The sequence below is a fragment of the Physeter macrocephalus genome, chromosome 16 (genome assembly GCF_002837175.3).
Source record: "Physeter macrocephalus isolate SW-GA chromosome 16, ASM283717v5, whole genome shotgun sequence".
NCBI lineage: Eukaryota > Metazoa > Chordata > Mammalia > Artiodactyla > Physeteridae > Physeter > Physeter macrocephalus.
In genome coordinates this window covers 87,839,245-87,850,835 of record NC_041229.1, presented here as the reverse complement: position 1 = coordinate 87,850,835, position 11,591 = coordinate 87,839,245, and the positions used below count along the sequence as shown (strand labels likewise).

The 11,591-nt window shown below is 43.8% G+C and overlaps 1 long non-coding RNA gene across 1 annotated transcript in view; it reads right to left on the bottom strand.

The window, feature by feature from the left end:
- Nucleotides 1-11,072: 11,072 nt before the first annotated feature.
- LOC114488019 (uncharacterized) overlaps nt 11,073-11,591 on the bottom strand; it is a 43,611-nt gene continuing 43,092 nt past the window's right edge. Inside the window, exon 3 of the long non-coding RNA XR_003683700.1 lies at nt 11,073-11,230. This is a non-coding gene — a long non-coding RNA (uncharacterized lncRNA). The remainder of the gene's footprint in view (nt 11,231-11,591) is intronic.

The window sequence follows — 11,591 nt, the reverse complement described above, 5'->3', positions numbered from 1 at the left end:
AAACACCATCCTTTCAAAGCAGCAAATAGCATTAGGTGTCAAGAGGTACAATCGGAATACTTCTTAGGGGTAATTTCTGGAAAAGGGAAAGAACCCTTTAGTTATGCAAGTAAAAGTAAACAACACATCCACTGTTTTAAGAGAAACTATGAGATAATTATTATTATAAAAGTGATGTTAAAGTATAATATTTTTAAACTCATGACTCATACAAATATGAAATGAACACATGTCAAAGATTTTATTCGACTCATTCATTAATTAAGGAACCAGTAAGATGATACAATGGGTTCAAGGGAGAATTCAAAAAGCAGATACAGGGCTTCCCTGGTGGCGCAGTGGTTGGGAGTCTGCCTGCCGATGCAGGGGACATGGGTTCATGCCCCGGTCCGGGAAGATCCCACGTGCCGCGGAGCGGCTGGGCCCGTGAGCCATGGCCGCTAAGCCTGTGCGTCCGGAGCCTGTGCTCCGCAGCAGGAGAGGCCACAGCAGTGAGAGGCCCGCGTACCAAAAAAAAAAAGGATACAAAAAGCAGATACATACATGTAGAGGTTGATATAAGTCTGTTTAATAGATGCAAAACTGGCTCTACAGAGGGTGGTAGGGGCAATTTTCAAAATCTATTTGCGTGTTGCGGTAGGAAGAATTCTGAGCCGTCTGCCCCCTGGTGTATACATCCTGTATAATCCCCTCCCCTTGAGTATGGGCGGGACTGCGAATACGACGACTTTCTTCTCATGATTAGGTTACATTAGATGACAAAGGTGAAGTGAAGGGCTTTTTGCAGGTGTAATGAAATCTTTGGGACTCTGATTTAATCAAAAAGGAGATTAGCCTGAGTGGGTCTGACCTAATCAAGTGAACCCTTAAACCTTACCAGACCCTTCCTGAAGGAAGAGATTTGAAGCATGAAGATTCTGCTGGCCTTTGAGAGGCAAACTGCCAAGCAGTGGCGGGCACATGACAGGAAATGGCAGGCAGCCTCTAGAATCTGAGAACTGACAGCCAGCAAGAAAACAGGACCGCAGATGTATAACTGCAAGATGAATTCTGGCAGCCACCAGTGACCTTGGAAAAGGAACCCAAGCCCCAGAAGAGACCAGGTCAAGACCTTGATGTCAGCCTGCTGTGACCTTGGGCAGAAGACCCAGCTAACATGCCTGGACTCCTGACCCACAGACAATACAAGATAATAAATTTATGTTACAGTAAGTTGTTAAATTGGTGGTAGTCTGCTGAGGAGCAAGAGAAACCTCTTACATATGTCTACAGAAAAGAATGATTTGCATTGGTGTCCATTAGCTACCACTTACAAAGCTGTAAAACAGCTCAAGGCAATGAAAGGTACAGAGACCCCACAGAATCAAATAACCTGGAAGATAACACCTTGATTTTTATTGAATGTACCCAGTAATCCATTTGGTCCCTACTATGAGAAATGTTTCATTTGGTAAATTGCCTGTTTCACAGGCAATATTGCTTGATTTTGATTTTTATTTGAAGAAAACCTTTTTTCCCTCCTGAAGAGATTTAGACTACACTTTAATTTGTTTTTCTGGGCATATGAGGGGGTGAGGAGTGGCTATAGCTGCTGGGAATTACAGAGTGGAGACCCAAGAATGCTGCAGAAAGCACCAGCAGGTCTGAGCTCCCTCACGCACTAGTCATGGCCGAGAAAATGGAACTGGGCAAAACCCAAGCTGGACTGTGAAGGCTGATATTCTATGTGAAGTAAAAGTCAAGGCTGATTCCATCCGGTCATCCATTTATTCACTCAGTAAACAAATCCAGTGCCTACCTGATTCTAGACAGAGGTACATTGGTGAACAAACACCGTCAAGTCCCCAATCTCACAGGGTTTACATCCCAAAGGAGGGAAAATAAGTCAGATTTGGGGATCTATACTGAAAAGTTCCAGAATTTGAGAACTATACTGAGATTTGACGATTGTGTTCAGCCACGAAGAAACTTCTGAGGTTAAAGGTTGAGCTCATACCTCTGTGCGAAGAGTGTCAGAGAAAGTTCAGCCGTTAATCATCCTGGTAAGAGTCAGATCCAAGTACAGAGAATGAGGCAAGGATACTGGCTTCTTAGGCATGAGGCTGGACACACAGGCGCCCACTCTGACAACGGCACCCAGACTTCCAAAGAAGTACAGACTTAATAAGGAATTGCCCTCGTGCTGAGGTCACACACAGAGGTTGCCACACAGAGGTTGTGGCTGCCACCACAGAGGCTGTGGCTGCCACAACAGAGGTTGCCGTGTGCCCTGCATAAAGAAATATAGAAAATACAATAATAATGTTCTAGTAAGCTGCCACGTTTATTTCTGTGGTTAGTCATAATGACAGCTAATACATACAAATACTTACATTGAGCTGGTCTTTTTCCTAAGTATTTTACATATAATAACTTATTTAAGAGTCACAATAACCCAATGCGGTAGATACTATTATTATTCCCATGTTACAGATGAGGAAATTGAGGCAGAAGAGGGCTAAGTGATTTCTCCAAAGTCCCATAGCTAGCAAGTATGAGAGCTATGATTCACACCCAGTCTGGCACCAGGACCCTAGTTTCTAACCCTCACTAGGCACCATCTTTGCAATACGGGTTCCTCTTCAACATGGACAGGAGTAGTTCTGCCTTGTACTTCTATTACCCCAACACTTCAGTATTCTCAATAGCTGTAGTCCATCTTCAGCTGTACTGTAGGAAAAGAAGGAATTTTTATATTTTCTTCTGGCCACAGTGTGGGGGGCTGCTGATTGTACACCAAGTAAAACCAAGAGTTGCTTTACCGTTCTGGCAAACCTGTCACCTGTTAAAAAATGCTTCTTTCCTCATCCCTGAGCTGCATTTATACTTCGTTTTTGAAGAAATGAAGTTTCTCCTCCGGGTATTCTGTCTTAGAAATATATACTGCTCATCTCCCCACTAGGATTCACAAGCTCTGTGATGGCGAATCCCTTGCAGCTGCCCACAAACAATAAGTAATACAAAGGATGACTGAGGGTTTCAAGTTTCCTGTTTACAGTCTCCATCCAATGGGGAGCTCTCGGGAGAAATGTAAGGCTGGCAACAAATTAACAAGGGTTCAGTTATTTTACAAGGGAGAACAATGGTTCCTCTGACCACTTTTGATTCATTCCATCTCTGGTTTCCATGGAGCGTCATAAAAGGATCTATGTGTATGTCAAGAGAGTGGAGAAAGAGAAGTGTCCCAGAGCTAACAGGGGAAGAAGCATCCGCCTGGTGAGTCTCCTCGGAAAGAGAGTATCTCCAACACTTAGTATCCAGTTCCTGTGCCGCGGGCTGCTTTGCCTGGGTAATGACAATCAGATCGGGCAACACAGCCCTCATTCCAGCAGCCTTTTACTTCCCAGGAGATCTTTGCCCCAGGGTTCTGCTCCCTTTTCAGGCTTATTCTTGTCTCCAACTTCCCCCTTCTATTGCCGCTTTTATCGCCACAAGTTGGAAAAGCTGTATAAGAAGTTAGACGTGCCTGCCGAGCTCCTCTTGGAGGAAACAGTTAAAGAATTTTCTGGAGCTGACTCGGGAAGTTAGGGGCACCAGTGGCGGGCATCTGTGGCTTTCTGGCCACTCAGAATCCACTCCTTCTTTTGACAACTTCACCAGCCCTTTCCCTTTTCAATCAAGTGATTCTAGAAGGATTAGACCCTGGGGTCAGGAATAGAGCATGTGATTTAGGCCTAAGCCAATCAGAGCATTGTATTTCCTTGGCTGCCAATGATTGGCTCATTGATAATCATGTGACTTAATTAGTGCCAATTAGAGAGGCAACGAGACTTCCCCTAGGAATTCTGGGAAGGAGATTCTCGGTCTATCTTCTCTGGACTTGAATGAGAGGTGTGAGATTGAACACCTGGTAAGCATCTTCCTCCTTGTAGCGAGCGCATGTCTGGAAATACTATCAAGTCGGGAAAAGAATGAGATGCTGGACCTTGAGGACAGTGTTTGAGCCCCGGAATCAGTCTATCTCTGAAGCAAGTCCTGTTTCCAGCCTCTCGATTACGTGATTCAGTAAATTTTATTTGGGCTCCTACTGTCTCGGGCTGGATTTTGTTGCTTGCAGCTGAAAGAGTTGTCTGTCTCCCACTAGGGGAAGTTGAGAGGAGGCGCCAAAAATGAGAGCTGCCAGGCGGAGAGTGGGGGCAGATCACAGCCCTTCAGCCGGGAAAGCAATTCTCACCTGAGGGTATTTGTCCCTTCACATTTATCATGAGAAGGCAGAAGCTGCAAAATATGTTTGTAGAGCCATTAACCTTTCCATTCCTTTCCATGTAACACTTGATGTTTTTATGGGCAAAAAAATCTGTCCAGTTTATTATTCAAGTGATTGCTGGACCTGCAAAGTGAAGGCAGATATGGGTTGAAGTCTCAAAAAGTCATCCATGTCGTTTCGTTGGTCACCATGCCTTTTAAGTGTTTATGTTACCATCTCAATTACACCATCTTTTTAGCTGAGGGATGGTATACAAAGACGTTTGGCCAGGGGACCCAGAATCACCTGAATCCTGTCTTGGCCTACCAGCCCCATTCTCTGCAGTGCCCCATGCAGGCAATAAGAAGCGCTTTATTTTTAGAGAGAGCTTTGGTCCAAAACCCTAGTGCAAAGTCAGGAAGGAAGGATGGAACTCATGTTCTTTCTCCTCATTGTTCAATCCCAATTCTCAGATATTCTCAGTTTGGATAGTCTCTGGCACTTGCTGACGTGTTGAATCAGGTGTTTTGTTGTGGTTTGGTTTGGTTTTGATTTTCGGTTTTTGACATACATCAGAGAAGGAAAAGAGCATTGTGTCACCTTTGCCCAGAATATTTGCCCAGTTTCTGCCCAACTCCTATGTCAACAAGATTCAACTGAGTAAATTTTAAAGATCTTATTGGCTTTAGTCAGTCATTCAGGAATTGGTCAGCATCCAATCTAGCAGCTGGAAAGGTGCTCCAATGCATTATACCAGGCAAGAGATTTTTATAGACCAAAGTGAGCAGGAACAAGGAAGTTATACTGGGCATTTACTGATTGGTTAAAGCGGGGTTGCTTTCCTTACACGGAGCAAAAGGAAGCCTCGGAGAAGGTAACTTGTGTCAGGTAACTTGTGTTGAGCAGGAAAGCCCTGATTGGTTGACCTCAGTCTTCCTTTTCTGGGAGAACGGAGCCTCGAAACTCAGTTAAGTTTTGGTTTGCTGACATGGGGCTTAGCCTGAGTGACTCGATCTTGGGCTTCATCTGGCTACTTTAACACCTGTCAGGCCGAGTCAAGAACTCTGAATCTGCTTCCAGGTGGAAGGATGAATGTGTGTCCAAGCAGAGAGAAAGTAGAGTGGTGGGGAGAGGGGAATGTAGAGCTGCCCTGCCATTCTGGCTGCAAGGAAGAGCGAGAAAAAGAGACTATACTATGTTACATGTGCTATAACCTTATTCCCACTGAAATGTCGCCTTTAGAAAATGTGAGCCAATAAGTGTCTTGGAACCAATCAGATAGATACTTTCCTTATCAGAGGAGAAGAAGGCAGGAGGTAAAAAAAGAGAATTTCTGAAAACTTGTTCTTAGTAGTTATCATTATTGTATTAGTTAGGATAATGCTGGCTACAATAGCAAATCATCTCCAGAATTTCAGCGGCCTAACATAATAAAAGTTTATTTCTTGTTCATATAACAATCTAAAGTGGATACTCCTCACTGACAGACTGCTTTCCTACACTTAGTGATTTAAGAACCCATGTTCTTTCCATCGTAAGGCTCTACTTTAAGGCAATAGTTTTCAACTTTTCACTGCACTTTTTAATTACCTGATGAGCTTCAAAAATGCTGATACATGCGCTCCCCCACCCCAGAAGACTCTGATTTTATTGGTTTAAATAGCAGCTTGGGCATCCAGATGTTTAAAATACCTCTCAGAGGAGTGTAATGTGCAAGCAGGATTGCACTAGGGCGTTGCTCTAGGGCATTGGTTTCCGTTGCATGGTCCTCAGACTGACAGCATCAGCAACATTTGGGACTTATAAGACTTGCATGTTCTCAGATCCCAACCAGGTCTGCTGAATAAGAACTCTAAGGATCGGGCCCAGCAGTCTGTGTTTTAACAGCCTTCCAGTTGATTCTGATGCATGTTCAAGTTTGAGAATCACTGCCCTTCAGCCCCAAAGTTCTCTGCATCCAGGTGGAAGGGAAGAGAGAGAGCTAGAAGGAACGCTCCTGCTTCTTAACTACCTCCCAGTCTCTTGAGCCCAGCTCAAGGCACAGAGGACTGGGAAATGGGACCCTAACTGTGCAGCCTGGGTCTGCCACAATCATACACTCTTATCTGCACTGTCCCTGAATTCCACACCGATTCAGGACTGAAGGAAAATGAAAGCAATTCTAAGTTCCAGGTGTAACACAGATGGCCAGGGCTCCCAGGTACTAGGAGTGTGAGGCTCAACAAAAATTTGTAGGAAGACACAGGTAAAGTATGTATGTTGATGTAGAGTAGAATGGGTTCATTTACATAGAAAAATTAACACATAAAAATTGCACAAATTTATAAGCAAATTTATATCATGCCTTGTAGTAGTAATTTTTCATCAAAGTGATCAAATCTCTTAAGTTCTCGTTCTGACTGGATCTCTCACCTTCTACCCACTTCCTTTCCCTCAACAGCTCAATAGCAGCTCTGAGGCAGAGATGAAAGATTGTGGATCTGCTGGGACGAGGTTATCTAGAAGCCAAACCAGAAAGAATATCCCAACCCAGGACTCCACTATGCGATAATGGAGGGAACAGAGACCTTAAAGTCAGGCAGTTTGGGGTTCATGTCCTGGCTTTGCCACTTCTTTCCTGTGTAGCCTTGGGTGAGACACAACCTCTCTGGGCTTCAGTTTCCTTTTCTCTGAAACACATAACAAGTCCTGGCTTGTAGAATTATTGGAACGACCATATGAAATAACATAGGTAAAAGTACTTTAAAAATCTTAGCTGTTTTAATCCCCGTTTTGGTTGCCTTGTAATGACAGAAAGAAATCAGGCCATTCTTATCCTTGACAAGCCACAAACAGGAGAAACAGATAAGATGCTTTGAGATTGTCTGAGGGTGGCTGAGTACAGCCCATTCTTATTAAAGGTACTTATAGTGAGAAACCATTCAGGTCAGGCCTGCCTTTCCAGTCTGCCTCGTTGGCAAGGTGGTGGGCCCCGGGCTCTGTCTCTTAGGTGTTCCTTGTGGTTTCTGTCTGCTCTGGCTTTGGTGGTTTGTTTCATTCATACTAGATGCCAAGGGGACGATATGGTCCAGGGAGCTGAGGAACAGACTGGATATCTGGGGACTTCGTGACACTTCAAAAAGTGACTCAGCCAGTGGTACAGAGAAAAGAGAACACATCATCCATTTGAGGGCAGAGGCAACTCTGGCCATCTGAACGCTTGAAATTTATACCAGCCTCTTGAAACTAAAGGCTGATTTGCACTCCATGATTCTTTAGAGTTCAAGTAGCCAGGGAGGGTTTAGGGAAGGGATGACAGCAGGCAGTTACCGGCACTTACAATTTTGTGTGTCTAAAATAAAATGGATAGATTCTAGATGCTTTCAATTCCAGATCTCAGAGTCAGTTCAGAGCTCATAAAAATACAATGACAAATGTAGTAAACTCGTATACGTATAGTGCTTTCCAATTTACAGACCATTTCATACACTGTAAGAAAGCTGATTCTATCTCCTGGGGGCACGTACGTTATCACACTTATGTGTCTTTGGTGGCACGGAATACAAACCCACTCAGGGTACCAGTTGCATGTGTGAGAGTCAGGCGGCATCACTGTGCCTTTCTAAGTACTACAGCCCTGAATCAAAGTAGTGTTTTTCTCCCCAGTCTTGCCTGAAGCTGAGGCTTGGCAATTGAGTCTTGCTGCCAGGTTTACAACATGGTTGGGATGGTGTGAGCGCTACAGAATTCACGTGAAAGGTAATCCACATTCCCTCTCTTGCAGCTGCCCTTAAATTTACAAGGAATGTTTCCTTCTAGGAGTCCCTGGATACTGGACTAAGATTGTCACATGCCATTAACACAGTTCAATTCTGCAACCTCACTGATTGGAAAACCTGATTCAATATTGCAAGCTTGTTTTTGGCAACTGCACCAGCATCTTCCCAAAATATATTAGAGTTGCCACTGACAGATAGTCTGAGATGGGCCCAGGGAGGCTGTTGACAGATATCTTGAGATGGATCTTATTCCATTGACATATCTGAAGAATGTCCAGTGGGAAATGTCTTCACGGGCCCGGAGGCTGACAGAACAAGACGGAAACCCTTCAAGAGAATTGCCAATAAAGAGACTGAAAATGGGCACTACCTTCTGGAGGTAATTTGGCAATATGTATTGAGCCTTAAAACATTCATACCCTTTGGGCTTCCCTGGTGGTGCAGTGGTTGGGGGTCTGCCTGCCCATGTGGGGGACACGGGTTCGAGCCCTGGTCCGGGAAGATCCCACATGCTGTGGAGCAGCTAAGCCCGTGCGCCACAGCTACTGAGGCTGCACTCTAGAGCCCGCGAGCCACAGCTGCTGAAGCCCGCGCACGCCTAGAGCCCGTGCTCCACAACGCGGGAGGCCACCGCAGTGGGAGGCCCGCGCACCGCAACGAAGAGTAGCCCCGGCTCAACATAGCTAGAGAAGAGCCCGCACGCAGCAACGAAGACCCAACGCAGCCAAAAATAAATAAATTTATTTAAAGAAAAAAAATTCATACCCTTTGACCCTGTATTTGTCTTCTCAAGTTTTAGCTGAAAGTGCTGCTGAGACGTGTGGACAAAGGTTTATGTATAGAGACTTTCACGGCAGCATTAAACATACAGAAAATCTGCTTATCCAAAACAATTTAACTCCTCCCTCTTTCTATAGCATAAATACCTCTGTAGCCTTAAAATCAGGGATATAAAACTAACCCCCGGATTGCACCAATTTAGCAGATTTCTTTTTGAAATCTACTGACTGTTCTTTAAGAACATCTCATTTAAATGTAACTCAATCCACTGGAGAGATGGAATAAGGGATTAAAAAAAAAACAGTGGGTGGAAAATCTCTTAAGCATTAGGAAGCAGCAACAGTAGTAAAAATATTTCTGTGATGGATGCAAATATGAAATTGAGGATGACAGTACCACACAAGAGACTGTGGCTAAGACACTGACTTGATGTCCGTGATGACAGGGACCGCAAAGGAAATTTAGGAAAGTATGAAAATTCAGTATTTAAAAATCAAAATCAGAATTGATTCAGAAAACAAATCTACTGCCTTCTAAAAACAATGCCAAACCTGCAGTTGTTTTCATAAGACCTGCCTCACACAATTCAAATCAAAATATTACTTTCATCAGAGAATTATTTGCATTCTTCCATAAAATAGCACAGGAATTATGTTATGAAATTACTTGCCAAGGTCAAGAAAACTCATAATCTTGACAAGAGGTGGGGGAAAGAAGAATAATCGTGCCTCTGTCTACACTGGTAGCTCTCAACTGGGGGGCATCTTGCCCCTTGGGGAACATTTGGCAATATCTGAAGACATTTTTGGTTGTCACAGCTCGGGGGAGTGCGGTCAGGAGAATGCTATTGGCATCTAGTGGGTAGAGGCCAGAAATGCTGCTAAACATCCTACGGTGCACAAGACAGCAAAGCACCGTATGGCCCAAGATGTCAGTAGTGCCAGAGTTGAGAAACCCTGGTCTAGACAGTGACAAATGATCTGGGAAGAAATGACCAAATACAGAACCCCTACCGTTCTGTTCTCTCTTGGGGGTGGGGGGTTGATAGTGGGGGAAGGGCTAAGGGAGGGGCTTACTTCTCCTCCAGTTCCACCTGTGCCGGGCCTGAGGCCAAGGGAAGGATGGCTCCCAACTCCTGATGGCTGAGGCCTCAGTGCATCTTCCATTAGGACTAAATGAAAAAATTTAAATCCGGGAAAATCTTGATTTTACTAGAATTTGTATAGGCAAAGCCCCCAGTTTTGCAGACTTTTTTTTTTTTCTTCTTCTACAAGGAAAAAGGAGCAAAATACATGGAAGAAGCTTATTCAAGGAACTTCAAAAACATGGCCTGGGGTCAAGTACAAATTCTACCCAATCTCCTGTTTTGTTTTCTGGACAATGGGAATTGGGGTCCAGAATGTTTAGCCTGAGGTCCAGGCTGACCCGACCCTCGACTATCAGAGAAGCACTAACTTACATTCACAGTGAGCTGTGCTTCTTAGAGCAGGAAATGCAACTCACACCTTTCAGTAAGATTTCAACATCAAGCGTTGATGGGAAAAGGATTTTCTGGGTAACTCCGGGATAACCTGGAATCTCCCATCCCCTGGACATTTTGACTAATTGGAGTTTTCCTGTGGTTTCCATTCCCCAAAATGTTCTTGACATTGGCAAGATTTACAGGAAAAGCTACTGACAGTATTACAAACTCCAATCCAAATCTTCCCTTTCTACATTTTATGTCTGTAATGTTGGAATGCATCAAAATAAGCATGTGACATTTCTCCATAATGAAGAAAAACAAGTCAGCTGCTTTGTTTTTTAAATCTAAATAAAACTAAGAAAACAGTCACTAGGTTGAGAAAAGTTAACTGGCCTACAGAACAGCAAGCAGGAGAGGATAAATATTTGGTTCCAATTTGCAGCATATTCCAGATGGGCAGTTTTACGTGTCTGTGACAATTTTGAGTGTGGAAAGTTTGATCTAAACATCTGCATGATTGTCTTGCTAGGAACAAGCCACCCTGAAATGTACAGTTTTGCCTGATTCTCCCTAATCTCATTCTGACAGCTTCGCATACAAGCTGGGAACAGCCGAGACTATAACTCTTCTCCAACATTATTGCTAATTGGCAGCAGCAAGACAGCCGTGAGTTCGAGCATGTGAAAGATAGGGGAAAACAAAAACAAAGCCCAGCTCTAAAACTCCAATCAGCTTTAATTAGTCAAGAAAAATCAACAGCTTAAGAATGTACACCTACTGTGATAGTCAGAACCACATAGTTACAAAGTGTTTCTAGGTCCAGCTAAGGCTCTTGCATCTGTCACTTACCTTCTCTGGCTTTTGGGTTTTCCGCCTTTATAAATAAGGTGCTAAAAATTGTTGTCCTCTGTTTCTCCAGGTGTGGGAATGATTAATTTAGAAAAATGCAGAAATATCTTAATAGACCTGGTGCTAGGTGGTCATCCTCCCTGTGTCTCTTTCCTGGAATATACAAATGATTTGATATTAGGATGGTAAATACTCGTAATAACCAGAGTCAAAAGTCCATTAATCAGAATCTACCTAACGGGACATCCAATCAAGACATTTTTTTTTCTCCTGTATGACAACGTGAAATAGTGAAAACATCATTAGCTGTGGTTCTCCTCACATCAGGGTTTAAAATCTTCCTCCCCTTAGCAAAATCAATCAGCTTCTCTGAACCTCTGCTTCCTCATTTGTAGAATGGTTTTACAGTGATTGCGGCAGAGTATGTGGTGAGGATGGAGTAAACAATGCGTGGAGAGCAAACTGCTGGAGCTCAGTATGTGTTAGTCCCATTCCCTGCCTCTCCGGCCCACAG